Source organism: Procambarus clarkii, chromosome 11 (assembly GCF_040958095.1).
Source record: "Procambarus clarkii isolate CNS0578487 chromosome 11, FALCON_Pclarkii_2.0, whole genome shotgun sequence".
In the NCBI taxonomy this organism is placed as follows: domain Eukaryota; kingdom Metazoa; phylum Arthropoda; class Malacostraca; order Decapoda; family Cambaridae; genus Procambarus; species Procambarus clarkii.
Window position 1 is genome coordinate 5,236,725 of NC_091160.1, and position 13,585 is coordinate 5,250,309.

Consider the following 13,585-nt stretch of genomic DNA (forward strand, 5'->3'; position numbering starts at 1 on the left):
CCAGTCAGGTTCACCCACGCGACTAACATGGCTAGACGCCTACCTCTGTGGCGTCTACACATTCGATTTCGCTTTGATGTCCAAAGGGTTTGGAAAGGATGTGGGAGGTAGTGGGATGGGGAGGTGAAATTCTGGATGATGTTGGTGTAGAGAGAGAAGTTTGAAAGTTTGGTGGCCTGTCCACCATGGGTTTGAAATGAGTGGGTGTCGTTTGTTTGGGTATGTGGTATGTTGGGTTGTCAGTACATCGGCTGTGGCTAGTGTTTGTGTCTCAGCTTTGGAAGCCCTAGAGCCGATGGAGTTGGCTGCAGAAGATTAATCTTAGCAACATCAGGGTAGTTACACTTCTGGTAGCACAAAGGTTTTTTGTTTATATTTTTTTATATTTATATATAAATTTAATTCATTAGGTATAGATCGGCTCCGGGATGGGCCACTCATCTGGGTCGTCTGGCAGACCACTTAGTATTTGAGGTCTCGGAAAGGCCTGATCACGGATGTGTCTGATCACCTTTTGTTGGAGTGTGATTCTTCTAGTTGTGTATGGTGGTTCAAGGTTCTCGTTGTCACTGTTGTTGTTTACTGCTTCGTGGGGTTCTTTGGTATCTGGGGCGCACATGTGCGTCATGCGGTACAACTGCCTTCTGGTCAGGTAGCTGAGCCTGGTGTCCATTGGTATTATGTTGTCTCTCATGGATTTGGTCTTCTTATCCCGTCCATTAACGACAGGCCCTCCGCAAAGCGAAGTGCTTTAATTTGGACCCGTTGGATCTTCAGCATGTTGGTTTTGTCGGTAAGGTTCAGGGAACATAAAGGTACTCCAGACTAGGCCTTGTGATCATTCTGTACAGGTGGAGCTTGATGTGGGGTGGGGCTTGCCTGAAGTGGAATAGTCTCGACAGGGAACCCCGGGCCATCGCTGCCTTCTGGGAGACGTACTGGACGGAGTTGAGTAGCTTGAAGTTGTATCCAAGCACTGTTGGGGTTTGAGATGGTTATGGGTTCACCCCTGATCTTTATCTCCCCCCCCCCCCTCAGTTTAGATTGTGTAGGCCATACAGCCGACAGTGCATATTGGATCTTGTCTGGGTTAGTGGTGATCATCCATTTTCTTTCCCAGTTAGCAGTCCTGGCTAGTTGTACGTTCGCCTTACGGATTAGTTGCATGTTTGGCTGCTTGGGTTAGATGTTATTACGTGTGTTACATCGTCTGCAAATTGGATGATAATGGTGTCCCTATACTGTGGTTGGGGCAGGTCATTTACAAAAATGTTGAAGAGAACTGGGCTTGGGCACAACCCTTGGGACTCCAGCTGTTGGGGTGAAGGCTGCTGCCGCTTTCGCCTTGAATCTGGGAGTAACGTGTGTTCTTTAGGAAATTTCTCATCAGCCTGAGGGGTCCAGTTTTGGGCTGGTAAGTCTGCTAATTTGTACACCAGACCATCATGCCATGGGCACGAAGGCCTTGTGCACGTCTCTCGTCGCAATCAGGGCTACCTGATTGCTGGCAAATTGAGCTTACAGCATCGTAAATGTTTATTGCGTGCTGGGTTGACCTTTGTGCTCGAAAGAGACAGACTGTTTTTCTGTTAAGAGGTTGTTATACTACCTATAGTAATTAAGTCGGTTGGACATGATTTTTTCAAAGCACTTGCCTATTGTGTCTAAGAGGGAGATTGGACAGTAGTTGTCAGGCTGGTGAGGATTTTTCTTGGGGTTTGGGAATGAATATCATCTTGGCCGACTTGAAAGGTACGGGAATGTGACCAGATGTCAGCATGGCGTTGAATAAGTTGAGTAGGGATTGCAGAAGATTGCCTGATAGGAGTTTGATTTGCTGTGCTTTGATCCCCGATGGTCCTGGGGCCATATCTCGGATGCTTTTAATGACTCCTCTCATCTCTACCATTGCTATGGGTCTTGTTAGAGGGTTGTCGGGTCTATCAAGGGGGTGTCGAGTAGGGAGGCGGTGTTTACTGTTGTCCATTGGTTGACACGGTTGAAGTGAAAGTTGTTGAAGATTCTGCTCTTTACAGCCGTGAGTGTCTTTTTTCCACACTGCCTCCATGAGGTCAGCCTCCTCTTATGGGTCTTCTATTTTCCAGTTCCTCGTCATCATCAAGGAATGTGTACGAGGTGAGTGAGGCTGGGGTTAACCGATCCCAAGAACTGTCAGATCTTACGCCAGAAGGCTCCCGGCTCCCTTTTGTACTGGTTGGCCTGCCTCACAAGGGTTCCCCCAAATATGGCCCTTGTGAGTCAGCGTTAGGTCTATGGTTTCTCTTCAGAGTTTTGTAGGGCTAACGCTGGTGGCTGGCCAGTTTGGTAGTGGCTTTGGCAGGCCCGTTGGTACTCGTTCATTTTTACCTCTGATTTCTCAGGTCGGTTTATATTGGTGTAAGTGCTTGTGGTGGATCTTTCATAGGTGGCCTCGGTTGCGAGCTGGATGCGGTTGTGGATGGTGTTTATTGCTTGGTCTATTGTTTGGGTTGGGAGGTTTTCGAACTCAATGATGGGGTCGTCAGCGAGGAAGGTGTCATATCCCCGGGCTCGCATGGTTTCCAGTCTGGGCCTGGGAGGTGCCACAAACCACCACCGGAGGTGGTGGTGGTGGAGGGGAGCCGGTCGGCCGAGCGAACAGCACACTGGACTTGTGATCCTGTGGTCCTGGGTTCCATCCCAGGCGCCGGCGAGAAACAATATGCAAAGTTTTTCACCCTATGACCCTGTTACCTAGCAGTAAAATAGGTACCTGGGTGTTAGTAAGCTGTCACGGGCTGCTTCCTGGGGGTGGAGGCCTGGTCGAGGACCGGGCCGCAGGGACACTAAAGCCCCGAAATCATCTCAAGATAACCTCAAGATAACCAGAAGGGGGGGTAGCTTGGAGGGTGGTGACCACAGGGATGTGGTCTGATCCCACGTTCTTGCCTGGGGTCACTATGCAGTGGAACAGGTAGTAGCCTGGTATAGTGGTGTGGTGTAGTACCCTGGTATAGTGGCGTGGTGTGGTGCTGTAGCCTGGTGTGGTGCTGTAGCCTGGTGTGGTGCTGTAGCCTGGTGTGGTGCTGTAGCCTGGTGTGGTGCTGTAGCCTGGTATAGTGGTGTGGTGTGTAGTAGTCTGGTATAGTGGCGTGGCATGGTGGTGTGGTGTAGTAGCCTGGTGTGGTGTAGTAGCCTGGTGTGGTGTAGTAGCCTGGTGTGGTGTAGTAGCCTGGTGTGGTGTAGTAGCCTGGTGTGGTGTAGTAGCCTGGTGTGGTGTAATAGCCTGGTGTGGTGTAGTACCCTGGTGTGGTGCTGTAACCTGGTGTGGTGCTGTAGCCTGGTGTGGTGTAGCGGCCTGGCGTAGAGGCGTGTGGTGTAGCAGCCTGGCGTAGAGGCGTGTGGTGTAGCACCAGCGACCACGTGTTCACAGGACAAGGCCTAATGGCAGACTGCAGGGGCCTCTTGGGATAGTGGCAGTGTTTGAAATCTCAAACTATTCCTCAACATTATAGAATTTGAATTCAGAAATATTTCCATCTAATTTTTAGTTTTTAAACCCATAATAATATTAATGCATTGACATGTCTTATTTCCTTGCTGCATATTTACATTTTTTTATATTTACAACATTTTGTTTCATAATTTGAAAGCTCTCGCGAGCGTACGGACACGGTCACCCATCGTGACGACCGTTAAGGTCCTGACTAAACCGCCCTCCTCATCCCTTACCCTCCATCATCCCACTCTGCCCCTCCACCACCCCACACTACCCCTCCACCACCCCACTCTGCCCCTCCACCACCCCACTCTGCCCCTCCACCACCCCACTCTGCCCCTCCACCACCCCACTCTGCCCCTCCACACCCCACACTGCCCCTCCACCACCCCACACTGCCCCTCCACCACCCCACTCTGCCCCTCCAACCCACCCCACTCTGCCCCTCCACCACCCCACTTGCCCTCCACCACCCCACTCTGCCCCTCCACCACCCCACTCTGCCCCTCCACCACCCCACTCTGCCCCTCCACCACCCCACTCTGCCCCTCCACCACCCCACTCTGCCCTCCACCACCCCACTCTGCCCCTCCACCACCACCCCACTCTGCCCCTCCACCACCCCACACTGCCCCTCCACCACCCCACTCTGCCCCTCCACCACCCCACACTGCCCCTCCACCACCCCACTGCCCCTCCACCACCCCACACTGCCCTCCACCACCCCACACTGCCCCTCCACCACCCCACACTGCCCTCCACCACCCACACTGCCCCTCCACCATCCCCACTGCCCCTCCCCACTGCCCCTCCACCATCCCACACTGCCCCTCCACCATCCCACACTGCCCCCACCACCCCCACACTGCCCCTCCACCACCCAATATATACTCTCGTGATTTAGTTCAGTATGGGGTTTAAAGAAAAAACAGCATACCAATGTTATGTCACAGAAAACAAATTTATCATAAAACTCGTGTATTTGTCTTATAATATGGAAATGCATTCATATAATAGATAACATATGAATAGTCAAATTTCTGTGAATCCCCTACCATGTTGGAATATGTGGAATGAATGAGCAAATGTGCTGGCTGCTGAAGGAAACCACATTGGTTTCATTTTCGATACAAATGCATGGAGATTCAGAATGGAAACAATTATAGTTGAGCATGCAGAGGAGTTTAAGAATCTGTGGTGAGAGTGATGGACTACAAACTTGACAACTATACTTCAGAGAATGTAAACATCTAAGAGTCATTAGAAATGTGTAGAATAATAAACCCTACATTGTTTGAGTTAGGGAAAACGCCATTTGTCACACAGATACTGTTCTTAAAGATTCCCTCATTTTGCACTGGCAAGATATCATGTAAGATTTTAAGGGTTGACGAATGTTAATCTTCTTGTTTGATAAACTGTGCACTTGAGACATAGTTAATAAGAACACGCCAATATATAAGATAACAAAACGTTTTCAGATTCTTTCACACCACTTTCCAGCAACATTTACAATTTATATAAATTATTTTAGGGAATAATACATAAATTTTATATTTAAACATGATATTAGTGTTTAGTGGAATGCATAAGGAGTCAAATTGTTAAAGAGCGATTTTTAGAAAATTTGGGAAACTTTTTTTCTGATCATAGAATAACTTAATGTATTTTGAAGGTTTCATTCAGCCATTAAATATCATTCACAATTTATTAATGAATTTTACAAAAAAAAAACAAATTTTATATTTAAACATGTAGAAACTATTTGTAATACATTAGGAACAAAATAGTTGTAGAAAAACAATATTATAAAACCTGTGTTTGGATTTTTGGATTAAAAGTTTCTCAAAGGCTCTCCTGCACCATTCTCAATGCAAGTCATTCCTACACCTATGGGAAGAGATAGATGAACGTTTTCTATACCATTTGTGTTTGCTGGGCCAGCAGCTTCACCGGGTTGTTTGGAAATGTGATATGGGCAAATGCTAGGAGTTCAGCACCTAAGCTGGCCTTAGGGTTGGGGTTTGTTGCGAGGGGTTAGTTGTTGAGGTCTATTGTGGGGTCTACACATTACCAACTAAGGAACACACAATCTCTAGATACTCTGCTGTCTGAGAGTAATACTTATGAACATATTTGTAAATACACTAATATACATTTAACACTAATAAGGTGTAATTAAAAGAAATGTACACACAAGAAAACTAAATTATAGGACCAAATCGGTGACGCTCTATTGGGTACTCTGCACGCATCATTGGAACAGCCATATATGGTTATCATCCCCCCCCCTCCCCATGAACATACATGCAATAGCATTAACAAAAATATCTTATAAAAGCACACTACAGCATGCTACATTTAACTCTGTCCATTTGTTCTATGTTAATCTCCCAGTAACTGAGGAAAGAATATATGAACATAAATGCTTTATAGTGATAAATGTCAGAATCAAGCATTGATTCGTAAAAAGTACAAAAGTCTCGGCCGATATCGATGGGTGTAACTGCGATGTCTTGGGGATCTTTAGGAGGTTGATCATTAATACAATGTCGTCGACGGGGGTTAGTCTAGACTTTGAAGCGTTTATGGCGCATTGCCACCCCTTGATGGGTCGCAGTGACGGTGGGCAGGCTTGTGATCTGTCTTGATTACTTTCCTGCGATCTTTTGTGCAGTGACTTTAGCTTGCTAGTGCTTTACCCGACAATGCTAATTATTCGGAGGCCATCCATCTTCTCCAAGGTATGTTTAGGATGAGTGGGGCTGACCTAGTGTAATGCGCCCTGCCAACTATCACAAAATTAGTCGCTGTGGGCGAGCAACTTCAAGTACAGGGTCTGCAGTCTGGTCAGTGGTTCCGTTTTCTGTGTCAGGATTGGGTTAGTTGGAGGTTCTGGGGGAAGTATGGTATTTTCCTCAGCTGAAGTTGTGGTGTTTTTTGGCGAGAACTGTAGGAGAGAATGGAGCAGAGCAAGATCCGAGGAGGAGGGACAGAGATACTAGGAAGACCATTGTGAGAAAGATAGGAAGATAGTCAGCAAAGTCACGATCCTTGGCTTTCAGGTAAGCAGCTTGTACACAGGCAGTGACTTTCATATGAAAGGTTCTGAAGAGGAGAATAAGGTGGTGGTGGGTGAGGGAAGAGAGGTGGAGAGGACAGAGTTTCTCCATAGTGTGGTGGTAAGACACTCGCCTGGCATTCCGCGAGCGCTTTGTCATGGATTCATATCCAGGCCGGGGAGGATTTACTGGGCGCAAATCCTTAACTGTAGCCTTTGTTTAACTCAACAGTAAAATGTGTACTTGGTTGTAAAAAAGATTCTTCGCGGCGGGGACCGTATTCCAGGGACCTGCCCGAAACGTTAAGAGTACTAGTGGCTGTACAAAAATGTAACATTTGTATATATTCCCCCTCGCCCCCCCCCCCCAAAAAAAAAAAAATTGTGCAGTAGTAGGGTGGTGGTGATGGTAGTGAGGGGTAACATTGACTCTGGCATGAATATAGTTGGCTGATGCTGTTTGGTAATGGGATGGGTTAGGGGAGGTTGAGGAAGAGTGAGGGTTGTGCATGAGTGCGAGGTTGGTTAGTACGAAGAGTTTTGAGTTTTTCTCCATAGGGCAAGATTTATCAACTGCTGAATGAGCACCATGGCAATTAGTGCATTTTAGGGTGTGGGCAGAGCAGAGTATGAAAATGGCCTTCTGCAGAGCATTTAGAGCATGTCTTCAAAGGCAATGAAGAATTTGATGCTGTTGGTATTGACATGTTTGATAAGATTAGTGGCAGGTGTTCCAGTGGTATTGAAGAAAGTAGTGATGCAATCAATAGTATCCATGGGTGTAGTGCTAGTGTAGTTCATCCAGACAGTGAGCCATTGTGACTCACTATCTGCAGACAGTCCTGTGTTTGTGCCAATCACTAGCGAATCCATAAAGCTCAGCGAGGGTCAGTGTGTAGGCCAGGTCAAAGACCTTGCCTACACACAGGTCTAGGACCTGGCCTAAGGGCTTCACCACGAAACAAACACCGGGTCCAGAAAGGTTGCAACCCCCAGTTACGGTGGAGCTAACGTCAATTAGCTCTTAACTGGTCGAGAGCTAACGTCGGTTAGCGTGACGAGCGCGCACAAGAGTTCTGTGATAGTGATCAGTCTTCCGGTAGGTTCTTTGAGGGTTTTGGATCTCACCGCCCCGGCAGATGCCAGGCTGTAGCAAAGTGCCTGCTCTAGTCTTCCCGCTGAGGTGCAGCTGATTTTCTGCCAACATGGAACTCTCATTTTCCTGAATTTCGCGTATTTTCAGACGTATCGGCATGACGGGGTACATACGCAGTGTGCTGTAGTTGCCCTTAAGCCCAAAGCTCCAGTAGCACTTTCATTGACCCTATGCATTTTTTGATTCACTAATGTTGATATAATTTCATTTTTTATTCAGGTGAAAGTACATACTTGGAAGAGTTACAAAACAGTTGGATTTATAGATAGCGCTAGTACATATAATACCTAAAGCCACTAATACCCCATAACGTTTAGGGCAAGGTGTGGAGGTGGGGGGGGGAACAAAAGACTAAAACATTAATGGTAAGAGATTAAAATAAAAATTGTTGAAAAAAAGTAATACAAAGGGGAGGGGGGGGGGGGGGTTATGGCAGAAATCGGCAATTTTACAAATTGGTCAATAAACAGCATTGTTGAAAATAGCAAGACATGGGTTGACATTTAGGGGGTAAGGTAGGTTACATAGTTTATTAGGTAGTACTTTATCTTAAAGGCTGTACCTCTCGACCAGCTTGACATGATTGGGAAAGACATTCCACATTCTGGGGCCCTTGATTTGTAGAACACTTTTTTTTAGTTACCTATTTCACCTAGAAAGTAAGACACCTTTTTAGCTTTTAGGTGAAATAAGACGTGGGGAAAAGTTTTCTTGGTCACATTGGGACAGCAGTATAGGCATTGCTGATGCAAACACACTATTGGATTTAGAACATTAAAGTATGAGACCCTTAAGACAGGGTAGTCACGATTAATTAAATTTGAAAGCTTTTTAAAGTTTCAAATGTCCAGACGAATTTAGCATACTAGTAAAAAAGGACATTAGCGAGACATTCCTCAAAAGGTTACGAATGTGGTGCCTAAAGTATCCATAAACACTACACACAGATCACACTAACGTGATGCATCAAATGAACAAATCCACAAGGGCCGTGACGAGGATTCGAACCTGCATCCGGTAGCATCCCAGACACTGCCTTTTTAACCCTGTCATAGCTCAGTCGATTCATCGATCAGCCCTGTTTAAAATCTAAAGGAAAAATCCCAAATTGTTAAAGACTCTTTCCCATTGGCGAAATGCCAGTAGAGGTGAAGTAAGGAGTTGCATGAAAACTTAGAAATTAAGTCTCGTGAAGCAAAGTTGCATATATTGGAGTTTAGTGTAAATCCAGCATTATTCCTCAAGAGTTTTTTTGGGAGTTCTGAATGTTACTATGAAAGGTTGCAGAATAGTCAGAACCGGTGAGTTTATCTAGCACAATTTAGAGTTGATGGCTTGTTGTAAGGTAGCAGGTATTAGTCCAGAGTCGTATGGCATTCTGATCTGTTAAAAGGACGACCCATATGAAAAGGCAGTTTTTGTCAGTCTTCATGAAATCATGGCCCAGTAAGCTGCTTTGACGGTGGTCAAATACTTGACCAAAGCTGTCCAGGATCGCCAATGACATGGGGTACGAATCTGCAATGGTGCAATCGGTCCCACGGCTGAGGGTAGGACCCCGGAGGCCTGCAAGTGTCCGAAAGACGGACACACACTGCCATGATCTGTGGAAGGTCCTTCAGATCCAATGGTGCGCACACCACTTTTTATTAACACATTTAGGTACAACTGCATTTGTGCAGCTGCCCTAGACTATATGAAAGGAGTACAGCATATCAAAAAACTAGCTACGTGATGCTAAAAATCCCCATCACACAAGATGGTTAGTCATACAAAGGCATGTGATCAGTAGTCTGCACCGGCAAACTCTGGTTGCATTGAGGATATCATTATTGACAAAGTAAATAAAGTAATTGCAAAGCTCCAGGTACCTCTTGCCAACGGGTCTGATAACTAGGCTTGCGGTAATGTAGTGTGGGAGATCATACCGCAGTTCCTGTTCAGTTTGTACTTAGTGCTCAGGATTGGGAGGTGTGTTTTTTTTTTGTCCCCTAACTCTTGCCACTTTGGTGGTGGTGGTGGGGGGGGGGGGTTTAAGGGTGTTGCTCTGGCTTTGGGGTCCAGCGGCCCAGCCACAAGGCATGGGTCGCATAGGCCCCTCAGCAGTAACCCTAAAAAATTACATCCTAAAAACTAAACATGTATGTTACAATAGATGGTACATCAAAATAGTGGAGACATAAACAATACATAGAAATATTAAAATATCCAATAACACAAAATCGCAGGCATGCCAAATAATATTCTGTAGTGTGGTAAACCGACCTGTGAGATTTATATTTAATTATTTGATATTTAGTGCTTATATTTACGCTAATTTATCTTTCAGTAGCCATTTGTATGCTGTTTACCTGACTATTTCTGCAATATTCTCACAAATCGACTCCTTGCACATTAGGGGGGGAGGGGGTTATATTAAATTTATGTATGCAACTAAGAAAACTACAGTATTAATCTACATATATAAATAATGATAATTGTGAGGTCTTACCTTATTGTACGGTAGGTCTGGTCCACCAGGTATAAACAAGGATGATGACAAAATAATCCTCGTTGAGGTTAGCATCAGCCCCATATACTGGTTTACTAGGATTAATTCTTGCTTCCTCTTAAATTGTTCCTGTCAAAGGACACTTGCTATAAAGCAGGAATTATATATATATATATATAATATAATCTCACCAAGAACTTTGACCCGACCAGGATTCGAACCCATGCTGTCCTGGATCACCCCTAAACGTACATAGTACGTGACCACTGCACCAATGATCGTCTAATGAAAGATGATCATTGGTGCGGTGGTCATGGTACTGTGTATGTTTAGGGGTGATCCTGGACGGCATGGGTTCGAATCCTGGCCGGGTAAGAGTTCTTAGTGATCTATGGCTTGCACGTTCATGTTCCTTTCTCACATATAATATATGTGTGTATAATGTATGTGTGTGTGTACATATTGTATGTATGTGCATGTGTGTGTGTGTATGTGTATGACAGCTATATCAGAGGAAATATTATTAGTTAGATAAGGACCAAGGAATAATTGCCTGTATTATTAAACACTTTCGCGCTTTGGTGACAAGTGTCATCACCAATTTTCCTACTGACTACGCTGGCGTGCCGCGCTCGCGAGTCACAAGAAAAAATATTTGTATAAAATCCATTTATTATCCGATGAACTTGGGGATAGTTTACAAATGTTTGCCATGAAATTTACGTTTTTTCTAATAGCCGGACAGCTTATTAAAGAGAACGGCGTGGCAGTGAATCATCGTGGTAAAACAATTGTATTATTGACACGACGAGTATAATCGACGTAGTTTTTATATGTTGCCGGTCGAACGCATTCTTATGTGACCTTTTATACTTATGTTCTTATAGAACATTCTATTGCGAACACATTGGAACAAAAATGAAATACATCGAAAAATGTCAGGACAGTGAATTGAATATACACTTTTCAAAGCGGGTTTCACCGATATGCCGCCGCGGGTAACACTTCGGCAACTTCCCCCACTGTTTTGGGTGGGCTACGACATTGAATCTATATTTATATGCATATGTCCGTGTAGAGAATTTTATTGAGATTTCAGTGATACCAAATTTAAATACGTACGCCTACAATTAGTGTCAGGACATTCAAGAGTATACACTTTTCGGCCTTCCCGCTTAGGCGTGCGAAACGCCGAAAGCCCAGGGCTGATGGTTTTTTTTTCAGAACGCCGCAAGCGCGAAAACTGTTTGCCCTATATCTACCTAACATAACTGGCTAGGAATGTAAAAAAAACATAAACGGGTTTGGGTAATATTTTCCTTATAGTAGACGTAGTTGTCTGTTGATATCATAAGTACTTTACTCCTGTGACACAGCTGTCCAAGGGAGAATTCTAAGGTGTTTTGCTTCTGCTACTTGCGTCAGCAATAATGGCTGACCACTTCCACAACTGACGCCCTGGCTCTTGTCCAGATGTCAACAAGTGGTAGACAGGTCACATTTACTATTTTGGTACTGACAATTATTATAAGTACATCTCATTTGACTCGAGTCCAAAGATTGCTGTATTAAGTAATTCCCAACAGAATAGCTGGTGAATTTATAGCGCTGTGGCAATGATCTCAGTTTTTATTGACGGAAAATTCCACTGTGCCACGTCTTCTATGAGTGAATTTATATATACAAAAGCAGATATATTACCTGCATAGTGTTTGTATTAGTAAATGGCGTTGGGTTTCCAGACATGTAGAAGAGATGATCGCCTTGCTTGGCATGCACACATGTAAAATATCACCGGGGGTGGCATGCCTGGCTTGCACTAGTAAAGTCCCCAGTAGAGTAAAAGGACCATGCACACGTCCCTCCAGCCATAGCTTATCCTCTCACAGGTTCGGTCAGGCCATCCATTTCCAGAATAGCCATGGGGAAAGTGGTACCCCAAGATGTACGACTCATTAGCCAGAGTTAACTCGCCCTAGTTTCATGGTTATTCGGGGCACAAGGGTAAGACCACCCATGTCCAGGGGTGATCATTATCAACTTTCGTTACTGTGCTCTTGAACCACATTTGATATATGGAATGTCAAGGTCAGGGCTTTCCCGAAACAGATTTCAAATCTCCATTAAGTGTCCATGAGTTAAGCGAGATGGCCATGACGCAGCCTAGCTAGAGCCGTTTCCAACCACCGGTTATGGTGACAGGAGAAAGGCCATGGGGACACAATGCTTAAGAGTACGTAGTTTGTTACCAACACCCCTGCCAATGGGCAAGGATGGAGGAATGAATAACAGGGTAAAATTCGGAAAAAGGAATACCTTTACGGGAAATGGGACAAGAGCAGATAGCGACTCTAGTGGCAGCATCCACACACTCTTTTAAAGAAACACCAATATGGCTGGGAACCCAGCAAAACTCTACGGATTAAATTTACTAGAGATAGGAAACGGTCAATGTTGAATCTCGACGACTACCGGATGGACAGGATTAAAGGACCCTAGAGCCACGAGGGCACCGAGTCGACTACAATCACAAACGAGGATAGACAACGAGAAAGCAGGAGACGGAGAGCAGAGAGAATAGCATAAAGTTCCGCTGTGAAGATGCTAGTCTCGGAAGGGAGGCGACACACACAAGGGCAGTCAGGTGTAGCCCATATCGTCCGCAGACTTGCACCCATCGGTGAAGATGAAAATGGAGCGGGAGTGTGAAGAAAAGTGCTCAAGAAAAAGGCGCTTCAGAACCATAGGAGTTAAAGACTTAGCAACGTGGATCAACGATGTACAAAACTTCGGAAGGGCGACCCTCCACAGGGGCAAGGAGGGAACAATACGAGGAGAAATATGACGAATGGAAAGTCCTGTAAGCGAGATAGCTGGACAGAAAGAGGGAGGTGATGAAGAGGAACAAGAACTACAGGAGGGATTAAAGTAAAGGCACGACAGAGGCGAGAGGAAGCATGTTGCAAGGACAGCGCCAGAGCGCGAAGACGGTAGTGATCATAGCAGTCCTGAAGAGATAGGAAGCCAATGTCAACATACAAGCTGAGGGCGTGAGTCAAACAAAAGGCACCAGAGCTGAGGCACAACCCAGTATGGTGCAAAACATCAAAACGGCGAAGAGAAGCAGCAGCGGACTAGTAAGCAGGGCAACCATAATAGTTTAGACAGGACGAGTGAGGAAAGTAAAGACGCCTGTATGCCCCCCCCCCCCCCCCCAAGAAGTATGGGACAAAACCTTGAGGGAAAGGGCCTTAGAGCATTAAGCGTGGAGGTAAGAGAGATGGGCCGACCAAGAAAGAGTGTCAAAGATTAACCCCAGAAGCTTAGCGTAATCCTTGTAAACAAGGGGATGACCATAAAGTGACAAGGGGGACGGAGAATGACACGCTTTCGAGTAAG

The 13,585-nt window shown here is 45.4% G+C and overlaps 1 long non-coding RNA gene across 1 annotated transcript in view; it reads left to right on the plus strand.

Annotated features, from left to right (window-relative positions):
- Positions 1-243: 243 nt before the first annotated feature.
- LOC138363778 (uncharacterized) overlaps positions 244-13,585 on the plus strand; it is a 29,942-nt gene continuing 16,600 nt past the window's right edge. The window contains exon 1 of the long non-coding RNA XR_011228112.1: positions 244-335. This is a non-coding gene — a long non-coding RNA (uncharacterized lncRNA). The remainder of the gene's footprint in view (positions 336-13,585) is intronic.